This window comes from Corvus brachyrhynchos, unplaced genomic scaffold (genome assembly GCF_000691975.1).
Source record: "Corvus brachyrhynchos isolate BGI_N302 unplaced genomic scaffold, ASM69197v1 scaffold150, whole genome shotgun sequence".
NCBI lineage: Eukaryota > Metazoa > Chordata > Aves > Passeriformes > Corvidae > Corvus > Corvus brachyrhynchos.
The window spans coordinates 122,598-136,470 of record NW_008236162.1 but is presented as its reverse complement, the minus strand read 5'-3'; the positions used below and the strand labels follow the sequence as shown (position 1 = coordinate 136,470).

At 49.4% G+C, this 13,873-nt stretch overlaps 1 long non-coding RNA gene across 2 annotated transcripts in view; it reads left to right on the top strand.

The window, feature by feature from the left end:
- The first annotated feature begins 2,199 nt into the window (after window positions 1-2,199).
- Window positions 2,200-13,873, top strand: part of LOC108446047 — a 34,441-nt gene continuing 22,767 nt past the window's right edge. For both annotated transcript variants that reach the window (XR_001861156.1, XR_001861155.1), the window contains exons 1-2: window positions 2,200-2,882; window positions 4,394-4,534. This is a non-coding gene — a long non-coding RNA (uncharacterized LOC108446047). The remainder of the gene's footprint in view (window positions 2,883-4,393; window positions 4,535-13,873) is intronic.

The window sequence follows — 13,873 nt, the reverse complement described above, 5'->3', positions numbered from 1 at the left end:
AGAGACAGGCCCAGGTAGCAGCTGAACAAAAAACATTGCGCCCATTTTCAGAGCTTTTTCCAGAAACCAAAGAATCTTATTTTTCCTTTTTGTCCTTTTTTTGCTGGGCTGAAAAGCAGGAGAAAAGTTTGGGAATGCAGTCACTTAAGTCATGAAGAATTTAAAGTGTAAGACAATGTTCTTTTTTAGGCTGTGCTGCTACAGAAACAGAGTTTGGAAATTTTTCTCCAAGGTATTTATAGAATTCTCTCTGTTCTCCCCTAAATAATTTCAGACTTTTTTTTTCCTGTCTAATTCTCAAGTTTTGAAGGTTTCTTTGGGTGGGTTTTTGGCATTTGATTTTTGATGGGGAGCTGGGATGCTTTTGAATATTTTTATACCTTGATTTGGAGGATGAAGCCAAGACTTGAAGCCCTCAAGCAGCTGAGTTGGGGTTGAGCTTGGGGACACAACTGAGGAGCCCCAACTCTCTTGGAGCAGGGAATTGGGTATCCCATAATAATTATCCTCGTCTGCATTCCCCCCTGCCCCTTGCACTGGCTGTGGTTGTTTTTGCAGCAGATTTTTGCAGCGTTTGATCCCATTTTTCCAGCTGGGAATGTGGACAGAGCGCTGTGTGCCCAGAGGCTTTTCCAGGCACGGGAAACCAGCGCAGGGACAACTCTGCCAGCTTCCCTTGGCTGCAGCTCTGCCTCCAGGGAGGCTTTTCCTCCCCAAAACCATCCTGCAAAAGTAAAGGCTTCAGGAATCTCCCAGACCAGGGGAATTTTGGACCAGGAAGTGGCGTTACCCCAGCGGTGTGGAGCTCAGCAAGAGCTGATTTCCATTCCGTGCTGTCCCCTCAGAGTCCAGCCCGGCTTTGCTTTTAAAAAGCCTGATGATGGTTCCGTTTAAAGATTTTTTTTCCCCTGGATTGTCAATCATTCATTTATCACTCTGTCAATGCATAAGGAATTCCTGTCAGAACTGAACTCGCAGTGTCTGATTTTCCCAGCCCTCAGGACTGATCCTTATCTCCAAGTGGAATCATTCAGCTGCTTCAAAGCACCACATTTCCTCCTCTCTTTAATAATAACCCTCTGCTTTAGGCAGATGGGTTGTGCCCCTCAGACTGATTTTAGGGTGAATATGGTCTGCTCCTCCCAATGCCAGATTTTTGGTGGATGGAACTGCTGAATTCCCTGTGCTCAGCCCAGGTTATCTGAAATAACTCTGCCTGGGGATTTCTGGAGTTCAGAGCTTGGTGTGAGGCCCTGAATCCTACAGAAATCATTAATTAAATAGTCACTGAAATCAGTGATGGATGTGGTGTCTTTCCAGGAGAGGGGATGGGACAGGGAAAGGTTTGAGTCCTTTGGGAGATTAACTCCTGGGTTTGTTTAATATCAGCTTGTTCTACTGTGGAACTGCACAATGGCTCAGGGATTAACAGTTCTACAGGTATGGAGATACCTCATTATCCTCAGGGGTTGTTAATTTGTTAATCCAATTAATACTTGATGGAAGGAAGGGAAGCGGCTCCGAGGGTGTTGTGCTCTTAAGGTAGAGCAGGGCCTTGGGTGTTTGTTAGGACAGAGGAAGGGAGGAATATCTGAAATTCAGGGATTTTTCATCCATTCTGCTTACAGGAGCGTGCTCTGGAGTGATGGAATCAAAGCCCAGGCAGGATCATGGCAGTGAACTCCCCTCCAGGCTGTCCTTGAGGAGTCATGGAATCACAAAAGGATTTGGGTGGGAAGGGACCTCAAAGCCCATCCAGTGCCACCCCTGCCATGGGCAGGGACACCTCCCACTGTCCCAGGGTGCTCCAGCCTGGCCTTGGGCACTTCCAGGGATCCAGGGACAGCTACAGCTCCTCTGGGAATTCCATCCCTGCCCCTCACCACCCTCCCAGGGAAGAATTCCTTCCCAGTATCCCATCCCACCCTGCCCTCTGGCACTGGGAAGCCATTAAGATGCTGTGGCTGGTGCCGGGTGTGGCCACCTCTGAATTCCCCCTTTTTTGACTCCCCCCAGCTGTGTCCTGGGAAAAGCCCCCTGGTACCCAGGTACTGTTTTTGTTAGGAATTCTCCCATTTTAGGGACAGAGGAGGGTCCAGAGAGGATTACCAGGCCCACAGCTCTGCTATTCTCATTGCCAGAGCTGCACCTCCAAGGTACTTCATGAGTGCAGGAAACCATCCCAGGGAACGAGCTGGAGCCATGCATGGAATAGTTTGGGAATGTTCAGCAATCTCATCCAGTTTGATGTCAGGTTTTACAGGACTCTCCTTCCTAATCAACCTCATTAACTGCGGAATTCTTCTGCTGCTCCTTCAGGAGCTCCAAGCTCTCTGCAGGCCGCGGTTTGTGCAGTTGCAAACTTCAGTGCAGTTCCCAGCATTGAAGCCAACCCAACAATGGTTTCTTTGATACTGATATTCCTGGAGGGAAAAGCAAAGAAAAGGAGCCCTTCAAGAAACGCACTGGCCTCTTTCTCCCCCAGTCCCCTGCCCTCTCATCTCCAAAGGAATTTCTTGATTGTTCTTTCCAACACTGTTACAAACTTAGCTTCAAGGAAAGGGAAAAGAGCTTCTTTTTTTTGGGCTTTTTTTCTCTCTGCTCCCCCGAGTGCTCCTGTTTTGAGTCCTTCCGCATCTGTTTTCAGCAGGGCTCCTTTGCTGACCACAAAGGCGGCAAAGAAACGCTTTGAGCAGAAGTTACTCGCGAACTTTTTTTTCCTCGTCTTCTCAGAAAATTTCCTAATGGTGTGGGAACATCAGGAGTTCAAGGTTGCTTTCCTGCAGCTTCCACTGTTTCTCAAGGCTTTGAAATCATGTTTGAAATCCCACAGACGTATCCACACAGCCCTGGGAGCAATTCCGAGCCATTTACTTCCAAAGGTGAGTCCTCTCAGGGAAGGCAGCGCAAGGAAGGGCTGCGGGGTGGGTGTAACAGGTCTCTAAGTGTTTCTTTGTTAGCTTAAGGAGCCTTAGAAGTCACCTGGGCTGTTTTCTTCCACCAAAAAAAAAGTGCCTGTTTATCACCACACCAGGTCTATTTGTGGGCCAGCTCAAGCAGAGTGAAACCTGCTCCTTCACCAGCTGTAATCTGGAATTGTTGCAGGGAAAAATCGAGTCGATCCTATTGATTTCTCAAAAGAATACACATTTTTGTTGTCTTTTTTTCTCTCCCATCTTCACTTCTTTTCAGTTCTCTCTCCCATCATTTCTTCCCCTCTTCTTTTTCCCTTTTGCAAAGCATCAGCGCCCAAAATGTCGGACCCAGCACCTTGGTTTGTTTAAAAATCAAACAAAAAGAGAGTTCTAACACCTCAGTCCTCTCAAAAGCTCCAGATAAGGTGTCAGTCCCTAAAGAATGTAAATTAAAGACCTCTGTGGACTAGATCTGTTTATTCCAGCTGGGAATCTCACCCTGAGTTTGTGAATTCCTAAGTTCAGGTTCAGGGCAGGTTCAGGGTTTGATATTCTGGGGTAGAGCTGAGCCTCAGGTCAGCCCAGTGTTCTCACTTGGGGTTTTGTGTGATTTGTGTTTTCATGGGAGGAAGGATCATGGGCATCAGGGAATAACAAAACAGCTCTGAAGCAGCTGAGGTCCCCCAGCAGGGAAGAACCTCCAGGAGGACTCTGTGACACAACACACCAAATAAACATGAGTGGCACTGAAAATACAGCTCTGCTTTCCCAGGAGGGCACAGTTTGTGTCCTGTCCGAGCTCCTCAGCCAGTCAGTGAGTAAATGCCAGACCTGTTCTGTGTTTCCCAGCAGACTGACCCTATAAAGATTATCCTCAATTCCTCTCCTCCTGCCTCCGTTTGTTTCATCCCTGGAAGTGTCCAAGGCCAGGTTGAACAGGGCTTGGAGCAACCTGGGATAGTGGGAGGTGGCCCTGCCCATGGAACTGGCTGGGCTTTAAGGCTTCCCCCAACCCAAACCTTTCTGGGGCTCTGTGATTTAAATCTGGCACTGTCCAGGCCACATATCTAAAATGTTGGCTTTTTTCTCTGGTTTCTGGAAGGTGCTGAGGAGTGAGAAAAGAGCAGTGGTACTGCTGGGTTCCTGCCAGCTCCGTGGCTCACATGCATGAGCACAGACACAGGATGGCTCCAGTAATATTAAGCCAACGGCAAGGAGTTGAGCAGGGTCCTTGCTTAGAGTTCCACAGAAAGCAGTTCATTGCTACAACTTGTGAAGGGTTCTAGAGGCAAAGGACCCCGAACAGCGGCAGCTCGAGCTCAAGTACAGGGCTGTGGCTCACACCCGGGAAAGCAGAACTGGGGTCCATTGCCATAACCAAACATCCTGGGAGAGGCTCCTTTCCCTCACCATAACCGCGGGGTCTTTGGCACCAGAGACTGTCTTACCAAGAGCTCTCTGTGTCTCTTGTACCGCAGGTCAATCAGCCACCATACAGTGGCTCTGTGTTGGGACAACTGCTTAGGATTTTCATCAGGAGCCGTCAGGAAGCGTCACCTTAGCCCTCGGCAGATCCGTGACTCCAGCTGCCTCCGCAGACCAGAGCTCGCATCGGTCAGGTTGGTTTGTCAGAGGCCTCCTCTGGTGGATTCAAAACTCTCCTCAAAGGAGGCAGATGGAGCAAAGTCAATGCAAAGCCGGTTCTAAAGCTCGGCTCTAAATGGTAAAGAATCTTTGTGATTTGGGCTGGGTTACCTGCGTGTCCTGAAGGTTTCGAGAGTCCTGGAATGGTTTGGATGGGAAGGACCTTAAAGCCCATCCAGTGCCACCCCTGCCATGGGCAGGGACACCTCCCACATCCCAGGCTTCTCCAAGCCTCATCCAACCTGGCCTTGGACACATTTCCTCACTTTAACCCAATTATGCCCTGACTGACAGCAATAAAATGGGATATTTTGCTCTTTTCTTTGGCTTTGCAGAGATGTTGCTGTGACAACAACCTGTCCCAGCTATTAGAGAGTATCAGATGATGGAAAATGTTCTTTCCATTCCCCTCTCTCTCCTTTATTTGCTTTCTAACCTTGCCATGTGCTTTCTGTCCTGCTCAGGGATATTCTGCTCTCACCCCCTGTTCCTGCTGCTGGATTGGGGTCAGGAGGTGTCCCCAGGAGTGATAGACTGCGAAGGTGCAGCAGCAGATAAACCCTCCTCAAAACCACTTGTGAGAATGAAGCCAAGGGTATATATTTAGAAATCCATTTAGGTCTCCCCATCTTGCTTAAAATGGAATTGATAATAATAATAATAGTACCTGGCTGGGCCGTGCACTTAATGAAAAGCAGCGAATGGGAAAGTTAACAAATGTAAAAGTTGAATTTTTTATGGGAGCTTTGCTTTTCCAGGAAGCTTTTAAAGCCCTGTTCTCATTGGAAGCAATCTAGTGATACATTTAACAAATGTCAAGATGAAATGCTTCAGCAGAGATCAAAAGGAGCGAGGTTTTATTGTGCTGCTCTTGCAGCACTGATAGCCTGGATTGAACTTTCATGCTAAGGATCAATAGCTTTATTTGATCAAATATGGGGCGCTATCAAAGCCATCAGGCTCTACCTAAAGGACACTTCAGATTGAGCTGCCTCCCTCGAGAGCACTCGGGCTCTTCACTCCAGGCTTTGATATTTGCTCGTGTCCCTGTTTGTTTGGAAATTGGGTTTTAATTAATTTAAAACAAAAACCACGCTTGGGCTGTTGTCTGTTCCTGAGTACTCTCCACATTCCGTGGGGATCAAAGCCACCACGTGCACCAAAAGGCCAGTGCTGGTCCTGGGCTTGAAATTTGGTGGTGTTGGAAGGCTTCAAATCCCAAGGAATTCCCTAAAAGTGATGCAGTGAGGCTGGAAGGTCAAAGGGCCTCAGAGGGGAGGACGCCATACCCCTTGTGTTGATGGCCGAGGAGAAGGGGCAGAGATGCCTCTCCTGAGCTGGAAACTCAACAATTTGGCCCCAAAACTCAACAATTTTCCCCCAAATGTCCCCCCAGTCTTCCCCTCCCTCCATCCCACCTCCCCCATCGCTGATTAAGAGTTTTCCTGGTGAACTTGGAACAAACATTTGTGTTGATCAGCAGAAAATTTGGTGGCTTTAGAAGGCGTAAATCCCAAGGAATTCCCAGCAAGGGATGCAGTGGGGTGGAGGCTCAAAGGAGCATTGGAAGGGAGGACACAGCAGCCCCTTGTGCCGATGGCTGAGGAGGAGGGGAAGGGGCAGAGATGCCTCTCCTGAGCTGAGATCTGAAGAACTTGGCCCCAAAACTCAACAATTCGTCCCCAAAACTCCCCCGAGTGTTCCGCCCCTCCATCCCACCTCCCCCATCGATGATTAAGAGCTTTTTGTGGTGAACTTGGAACAAACATTTGTGTTGATCAGCAGGAAATTTGGTGGCTTTAAGAAGACTTAAATCCCAAGGGATTCCCTAAAACTGGTGCAGTGAGGCTGGAAGCTCAAAGGAGCACTGGAAGGGAGGACACCACAGCCCCTTGTGCCAATGGCTGAGGAGAAGGGGCAGAGATGCCTCTCCTGAGATGGAAACTCAACAATTTGGCCCCAAAACTCCCCCAAGTCTTCCCCTCCCTCCATCCCACCCCCACCATCGATGATTAAGAGCTTTTGGCTGGTAAACTTGGAACAAACATTTGTGTTTATCGGCAGAGCTGCCGAAAGAGGAAAGCGGTGGGAGCAGGTGGAGGTGGCGGGGGGAGAGGGAAAGAATTGGAAGGACACGGGGAGGAGAAGGAACAAACACCAGAAGTGAGCTTCCCCCCACACTTGAGAGCAGCTTGGCTAAAGGAGTGTTTCAGCTCCAATAAAAGGAATGGCAGAGGCTGCAGGAAGTGGAGAGGGCTGGGATGTGGTGGCAGGTCCTGGTGGGTGGAGAGGGGGTTCTGTAAAGCCCTCGGAGCATCTGTTTTCCTCTGACAATGGCCCCTGAGCCTTACGGCTGATTCTTGTGACAAAAAAAGGGCTTCAACTTCTCCCGAGCTGGATGAGCTGCGGGGTTTGAGGAGCTCACCTGTGTCCAGGTGAGGATCTGTGTGGATGAAGGAGCTGGGGGATGAAGCACCTCTGCAGGGATGGGTGTTATGCTGGTGATGAGAACCTGTCCTGTCAGCAGAGATGAAACACCAGGGCCTCCCTAGTGAGACTGGAGGTGGGGTTTAGCCCTGAATCCCAGCTCAAAGAAGTGTCAACACCCCTGGAAGTGACATTACAGGCAGAAATGTGGCTTTTCTCCTTCCTCCTGCCCCATCTTCGCTGCTTTCTCAGCTTAATTTCAGCACGAGACAGTCAGGAAGGAGGCTGGGAACAAGCTGGAGAGGAAAACTCTGCAGTGCTGGTGGTGCTGGGAGCCCAAGAGGCTGAAGATTTGAGGGAATATTTCAACGGTGCATTAAATCAGCCTGCAGTGAACCCGGCTTTATTTCACTCGTTGCTGCAGAGTTTGTTTGGTGCTGTTCCAAACAAATCAACAACCAAATAAAAGGCTTGGAATCCCAGAAGGATTCTGGTGGGAAAAGAGCTCTGAACCCATCCCTGCCAGCCTCAGGGCAGGGTTGGATGGGATATCGGGAAGGAATTGTTCCCTGTGAGGGTGGGGAGGGGCTGGGATGGAATTCCCAGAGAAGCTGTGGCTGCCCCTGGATCCCTGGGAGTGTCCAAGGCCAGGTTGGACGGGGCTTGGAGCACCCTGGGACAGTGGGAGATGTCCCTGCCATGGCAGGGGTGGCACTGGACGGGATTTAAGGTCCTTCCAACTCAAACCATTCCATAATTCCATAAATATCCACTATTTTGAGCTCAAACCTGCCCTGTGCAGGGGTCTGAGCCTGCTCAGTGGGATCTGGAATCTGGGGACACTGTGGCAGTGACATTGGGAATAACCCCTCTCTTGCCTTGGCAGTCTGAGTGTCCCCTCGAATCTTCAGCCTTGAGCACAACAATCCACTGAGAACGACAAAAATGCAGAGGATTGTTCTGGGCCAGCCACCCTGAGAGCAGGAATCGTTATTTCCTTAACCAGATTTACTAATTATGGGGGTAATTAGAGCCACTGAGCAATGGCTGCTGCCTTTCTCCAGCCTCTTTAGATTTCGGGGGGGGTCCTGCTGATCAGTTTTAGTGTTTTCCCTCCTTTTAGCTGCAGTGGAATCTGTATCCCTGCCCTTGCAGACACACCCCAGTCTTCCCTAATTAAATCCCCTGGGAAAGCCAAAGATTCGGCAGGTGATTGTTTAAATACCCCCTAAAATTAGCAACTGTTGAAGAGAATCCTCATTTAATCTGGAAAGACAAGAGGAAACGTGATCCCATTGAATGGGAAATGGCATAACAGGGCACACAAGGTGGAGTTCGCTGTCTTAAGTGTCAGCAGGTGTTTAGGGCCTCGAAACGGGAGCTAAATTCCTCAGAGGAGTAGTCCTGGATCTCTTTATGGGGATAAATTTCATCTCCCAGCAATGCCCGTCCTGACTGAAATAAACTGCTGGATGGAGTTGCTGTGCCTGGGAGGAACCGTTCTGGAAGGGGGATGAGCGATGCTGCAGAGATTTCTCTCCTGGTGGATTCAGTTCCGTTCATACCCTCCCAAGCACTCCAGGAAAAATGCTCCTGGTTTACATATTCCAGCCCAAAAGAGCCGAGCAGTCAGAGCTGTGCTGGGAAGTGATGGAAAACCCGGATCTGGGTATACGTTACTGCCTGCATCGCATTCCAGGACACCGGGAATTAAACACCTCACCTTAGTGGTCTCCCCTGACCATTAAGAGTCTCCTTCTCTCCGTTTGCTCTTTGTCATCCGGACATTTTGTCTTTTATCTCTTGGAGATGCCGTGAAAAATAAATTATTTCTGCAAATCTCCAGAACGGAGAGCTTGGAGCCATAAAAAACCCATGGAGGAGCTTTAATTGGATCTGGGGGAAGGTTTGGGGGAATGTGCTGGAAATCAGGGGTAGGAGCTCTCAGGGAACAACCAAGGACCTGACAGAGTGGTGGATGGATGCTGGGTAAGTGAGGACAACCTGCCCTGGGCACCGTGGATCCGACCCTGGTGAGGGAAGAGAAGGGATGGAAGAGGGAAATAGCCAGGAAAGATGGAATTGCTCTGTTTTGGAGCTCAGGGTGTCCTGAGAGTGTGGCTGCCCCATCCCTGGAAGTGCCCAAGGCCAGGCTGGATGGGGCTTGGAGCACCCTGGGATAGGGGAAGGTGTCCATGGCAGAGGGTTGGAATGAGATGATCTTTAAGGTCCCTTCCCACCCAGTTCCATGATTCCATGACACAGCCGGGCTGTATTTCTGAGCTTTCAGTTCTTTGCCTCCAAAATTGACTTTTCATCTGCAAAATTGCCCCTTGGAGGGTTTGCTCTGCCACAACAACACTTCTGATGGTGTGACCTGTCCTTTCCTCCTTTCCAGGCTCGCTGATGGTTCTCGAAAGGATTTTTATGGGATTTGAGTTATTGGGGTTCATCAATCAAACCTGAAGGGAATTAGGGATGGAAACTGTGCTGATTCCAAAACAAATCCCCGAGCTGGGGTGTGAAATCCCAGATCCCATGTGCACATCCCTGCTGCTGGTGGGTTGTTTCCAAGGGATTTTCAAAAGCGTTGTTTTTCAATTCCAACATTTATGCCTTTGTAGGTATTTTGTCTGTTGGATCGAGAACACAAAAATGTCACTTCCAAAATTTCCTCCAGCTCCTCCTTAGGAGGAAATGAATATCCTAAATCTTCCTTTAGTCCCTGAATCCTTGGCAATATCTTTCTCCCACTCAGCTGAGCGGGAGGGCTGATTCCAGAATGTTTAATAAAAAGAAAATGGCATTTCAGGCTTTGCTGATGCAACACTGCATGGAGCTGTCACTTCCCTGCTCCCTGCAAACAACCTGGGATAAAACACCCGGAATCTGGGAGCTGCAAATGGAAAATTCTTCTGGCTCCAACCCACTTCCCTTTGTTGCATCAGCAGGAGGAGTATTTCTGGAGGAGGCAGAGTGACAGATTGGCATCCCTGCCCAGGCACGTGACTCCCGATTTATCTTCCGATGGATTCCGTGGAGTCTGGAGGTGTCAAAATAAAGGAAAATAATCCCGAGCTCTTCCAAGCAGCTCCACTGTGAGGCAGCTGATTGGTGCTGTCACTTGTTACAGGGTGAGCTGCACCGACTTCTCAGGGTGGATCCGCCCGTCCTGGAGCTGAGAGGAGCTGAAATTCCACATTCCATGGGAGTTCCAGTTGTCAGATCAAAGGAGCATCTGTCAGCTCCGATTTGCTGCTGCTTCCTGAAATTTTCAAGGGCTGAATCCTCCACCATCCCCATCCAGGTGTCAGCTTTGCAACACTCTGAATCCAACCTGTTGCCTTTTGATAAATGTAGCCCAAAAAAGTTCATTTTAAATGTCAGGGAACGTGCCTGACATAGCCCAGGAAAACCGGGAAATGGGAATCATCAAAATTCCCAACCCACCCAGCTGATTTCACTCCTTGTTTGGCTTCATTTGCCTATTTCTGCCACTTAAGAGCAGCAAAAAGCCAAGCTCGAGGCTGACAATCTCAGTTCCTTTTAATTAGGTTTAAATCCTGCAGGATTGAAGTCAATAGCTGGGAATTGTCTCCATGGCTGCAGTAAATCATTGGGAATTCGATTACTGGAAGAGACAGTCCCGAAATACAGGTTGGTGCTTGCTCTGACTCAGTAGGTGTTTAATGAGGTAAATGCAGGCGATTCTTCCATTTTCAGTGTTTCTGTGCAATTTTTTTGCATGTATTGGCCCAAAAAAATGTAAAAATTTGGGAGCTGGCCTGCTAAATACCTGAATAATAAATACTGAAGGGTTTTATTACATTATAATAAAAATATAATATAAAAATACTATAAAAAATAACCAAGTGCGTGCAGAAGTTCCAAAAAAGATCAGAAGTGCATCCATTAAGAAGTTAGGGTAGCACAAATTTTGCCATTTTTCTCTGTATTTAATATTAAAAATATTAATATTAAAAATATTTAATATTAAAAGTTAAATGCCATTAAATTAAGCTTTGGAAAGTGAGCTCAAGACATCAAAGTGATGATACAGGGAGAGAATATTTTGGTTGTCCTGGTCTCTGCTGTCACATCCTTCTCCTGCCCATCCTCTTGGAGAGGTAAATTCCCAAATTCTCCTTTCAATGTGTGATCTCAGCTGGCACAGGAATTGCCTACGGATGGTCAGCTTGGGTCTCTTCTTGATCTCCAAGTGGGAATTTCTCAGTGACTTTTGGCAGCGGTCAGTGTCTACTCATCCATAAAATCATGGAATTGTTTAGCTTGGAAAAGCCCTCTGAGGTCACCGAGTCCAACCATCCCCAGCACTGCCAAGGCCACCCCAATCCATGTCCCCAAGTGCCACATCCATTGGGAAATCCCCCCAGGAATGGGGGCTGCCATGGACAGGACAACCCTTTCCATGCAGGAATTCTGCCAACATCCAACCTGACCCTCCCCTGGCACAGCTTGGAGCTGTTCCCCCTCCTCTGTCCCTTGTTGTGCCATGTGGGCATGGGTTCCTCTGCTTCCATTCCCTCCAATTCATTTCTCTGCCAGTTGCAAAAGTCCAGAAGGAATGTTTTGGGTGGAAAACCGGGATCTGAGTGGAAGAACAACACAAGCAGAAGGCTCTGGCTGATGCCAGTAAATTCCTCATCACTGTAACTTCTCCATAAACATGAGCAGAGAAGGATTCAAGGGGAAGAAAGGACTAATTTTGAAGTGATTGAGTCAAAATTCCTTCGCACGGAATTTTTTACACGGTGCTCCTGGGAAAATCTGGCGGCAAATTTAATGGGAATGGATCCCAAACACACCAACATTTGTGTGGGTTGAACTGGAAGGGGTTTAGTGGTGGCTGCACCTCATTTCCCAGGTTAATAACGAGAGGTTGGTGTCTCACAGACTGGATTTCAGCTGGATTTGTGTGTGTGGGACACGGATACAATCCCAGGAATAAACTCCAAGGGCTGAGCCTCCCCCAGCACGAGTCAGGAGGAGCGAGACAGGAAAAGCCTGAGAGAGCAGAAGGGATGTGGATGGCAAAGGACAGGAGCGGATCTGGCATTGATTTGGGATTAGAGCTCCTGGGATTCAGCCAGCTGTGAGCCCTGATGCTGCTTTTGGGTGGAATCCCTGGAAGTGGGGGAGCAGGGTTAGGTTGGGGTCACTTCAGCCTATTAAACTTTTATAGGGGGATCCTTTCTTTTTGCTCCATTTCTGTTCCAGATGGACAAAGGGCAGGTTTAGGTGGGGTATTGGGAAGGAATTCTCATGTGTGTATCATTAGGATAAGGCTGGAGCTGCTCTGGAGCAGGGCCGGGAGAGCTGGGAATGTCCAGCCTGGAGAAAAAAAGAGCTCAGAGCCCCTTGCAGGGCCTAAAGGGGCTCCAGGAGAGCTGGAGAGGGACCTGGGACAAGGGATGGAGGGACAGGGTGAAAGGAGACAGTTTTAAACTAAAAGAGGGGAGATTTAGATGGGATATTGGGAAGAAATTCCTCCCTGTGAGGAGGTGAGGCCCTGGCACAGCTTTCTGAGGGAAGCTGAGGCTGTGCCATCCCTGGATGTCCCACTCCAGACCCTTGTCCCAAGTCCCTCCTCAGCTCTTCTGGAGCCCCTTTAGGCCCTGGAAGGTGCTCTGAGGACTACCTGGAGAGGGCCTGGAGTGCCAGGACAAAGGGGAGCAGTTTTAAATGAAAAGAGGGGAGATTTAGATGGGATATTGGGAAGAAATTCCTCCCTGTGGGGGTGGTGAAGCTCTGGCTGCCCCAGGCCTGGACGTCCCACTCCAGTGTGTGAAACAAGGATGTTCTTCTTCATTCCTCATCAGAGAGCAATTCCAGGAGGGGAGGAGAGAAAGGCAAAGTGGAGCAGTGCAGCAAGGCCAGGCCTGGCTTTGTTGGCAATTTCCTTCCTTATTTCACCACACAAATAATCGAGTGTGAATATCGGGAACGTGGCGCCATTTCCCGCGGGATCCGGACCCGCCTCACCTGTTTCAGATATTTCTGTATTGGAGCTGTCAGTGTTTCCCACTCTGTCAAGGCTGAAACAACCACAGGATCCAGGGATGAAAGAGGAGACTTGAAAAGGCAAAGCGAGCAGCGTTAGGCCCATTGAATTTAAATGTGCTGGATCCAGCCCAATGTTCCGGCTCCGCTGTGTCCATGCAGAGAGAGGGGAGGGGATTTAAAGCAGGCCTGGCTGAAGATGAGGGGAATTGGAATCAGCAGAGCTTTGGGATGGGTCTGTACTCAGCTCGTTGCACTCGCAGATGAGGAGGGAGGGAGCTGTGGCAGCAGTGCTTGGGAATGCTGGCTTAGCTGGGGAGATTCCCGTGCCTCAAACAATGGGAAAAGTGCTTCCTGGTGGGGCAGAGAGGAGGGAATGATGAAGGGAATTTGGGATTTGCCCTCGGATGGCTCTGAGAAGGGCAGCTCAGCTCTGTCCCACTGCAGGGATTGTCCTGCGGGTGTTGATGGAGCTGCTGGGCTCCAAGTGGATGTGGGTCCTGCCCGGTCTGCCAGGTGCTTCCACACACTGCGAAACATCCCGGGAAAGCTCCTCAGGGGACAGAACCTTTTATTTGTCAGTTCAGAGCTGGCAGAAAACAGGGACAGGGGAACTGTGGGACAAAGTCATCACTGGGTTAACCCCAGTGACAGAGGGTCCCTGTGAAGCGCCTCCCCGGCTGGTGTTAAAGTTCAGGACAAAAAAAAGGGATTGTAAAAGGTGCTCCAAGGGCTGGAGCCCCTCTGCTCTGGAGAGAGGATGGGAGAGGTGGGAAGGTCCAGCCTGGAGAAGGGAAGGCTCCAGGGACACCTCAGAGCCCCTTGCAGGACCTGAAGGGGCTCCACGAGGGGTGGTGGAGCACTGG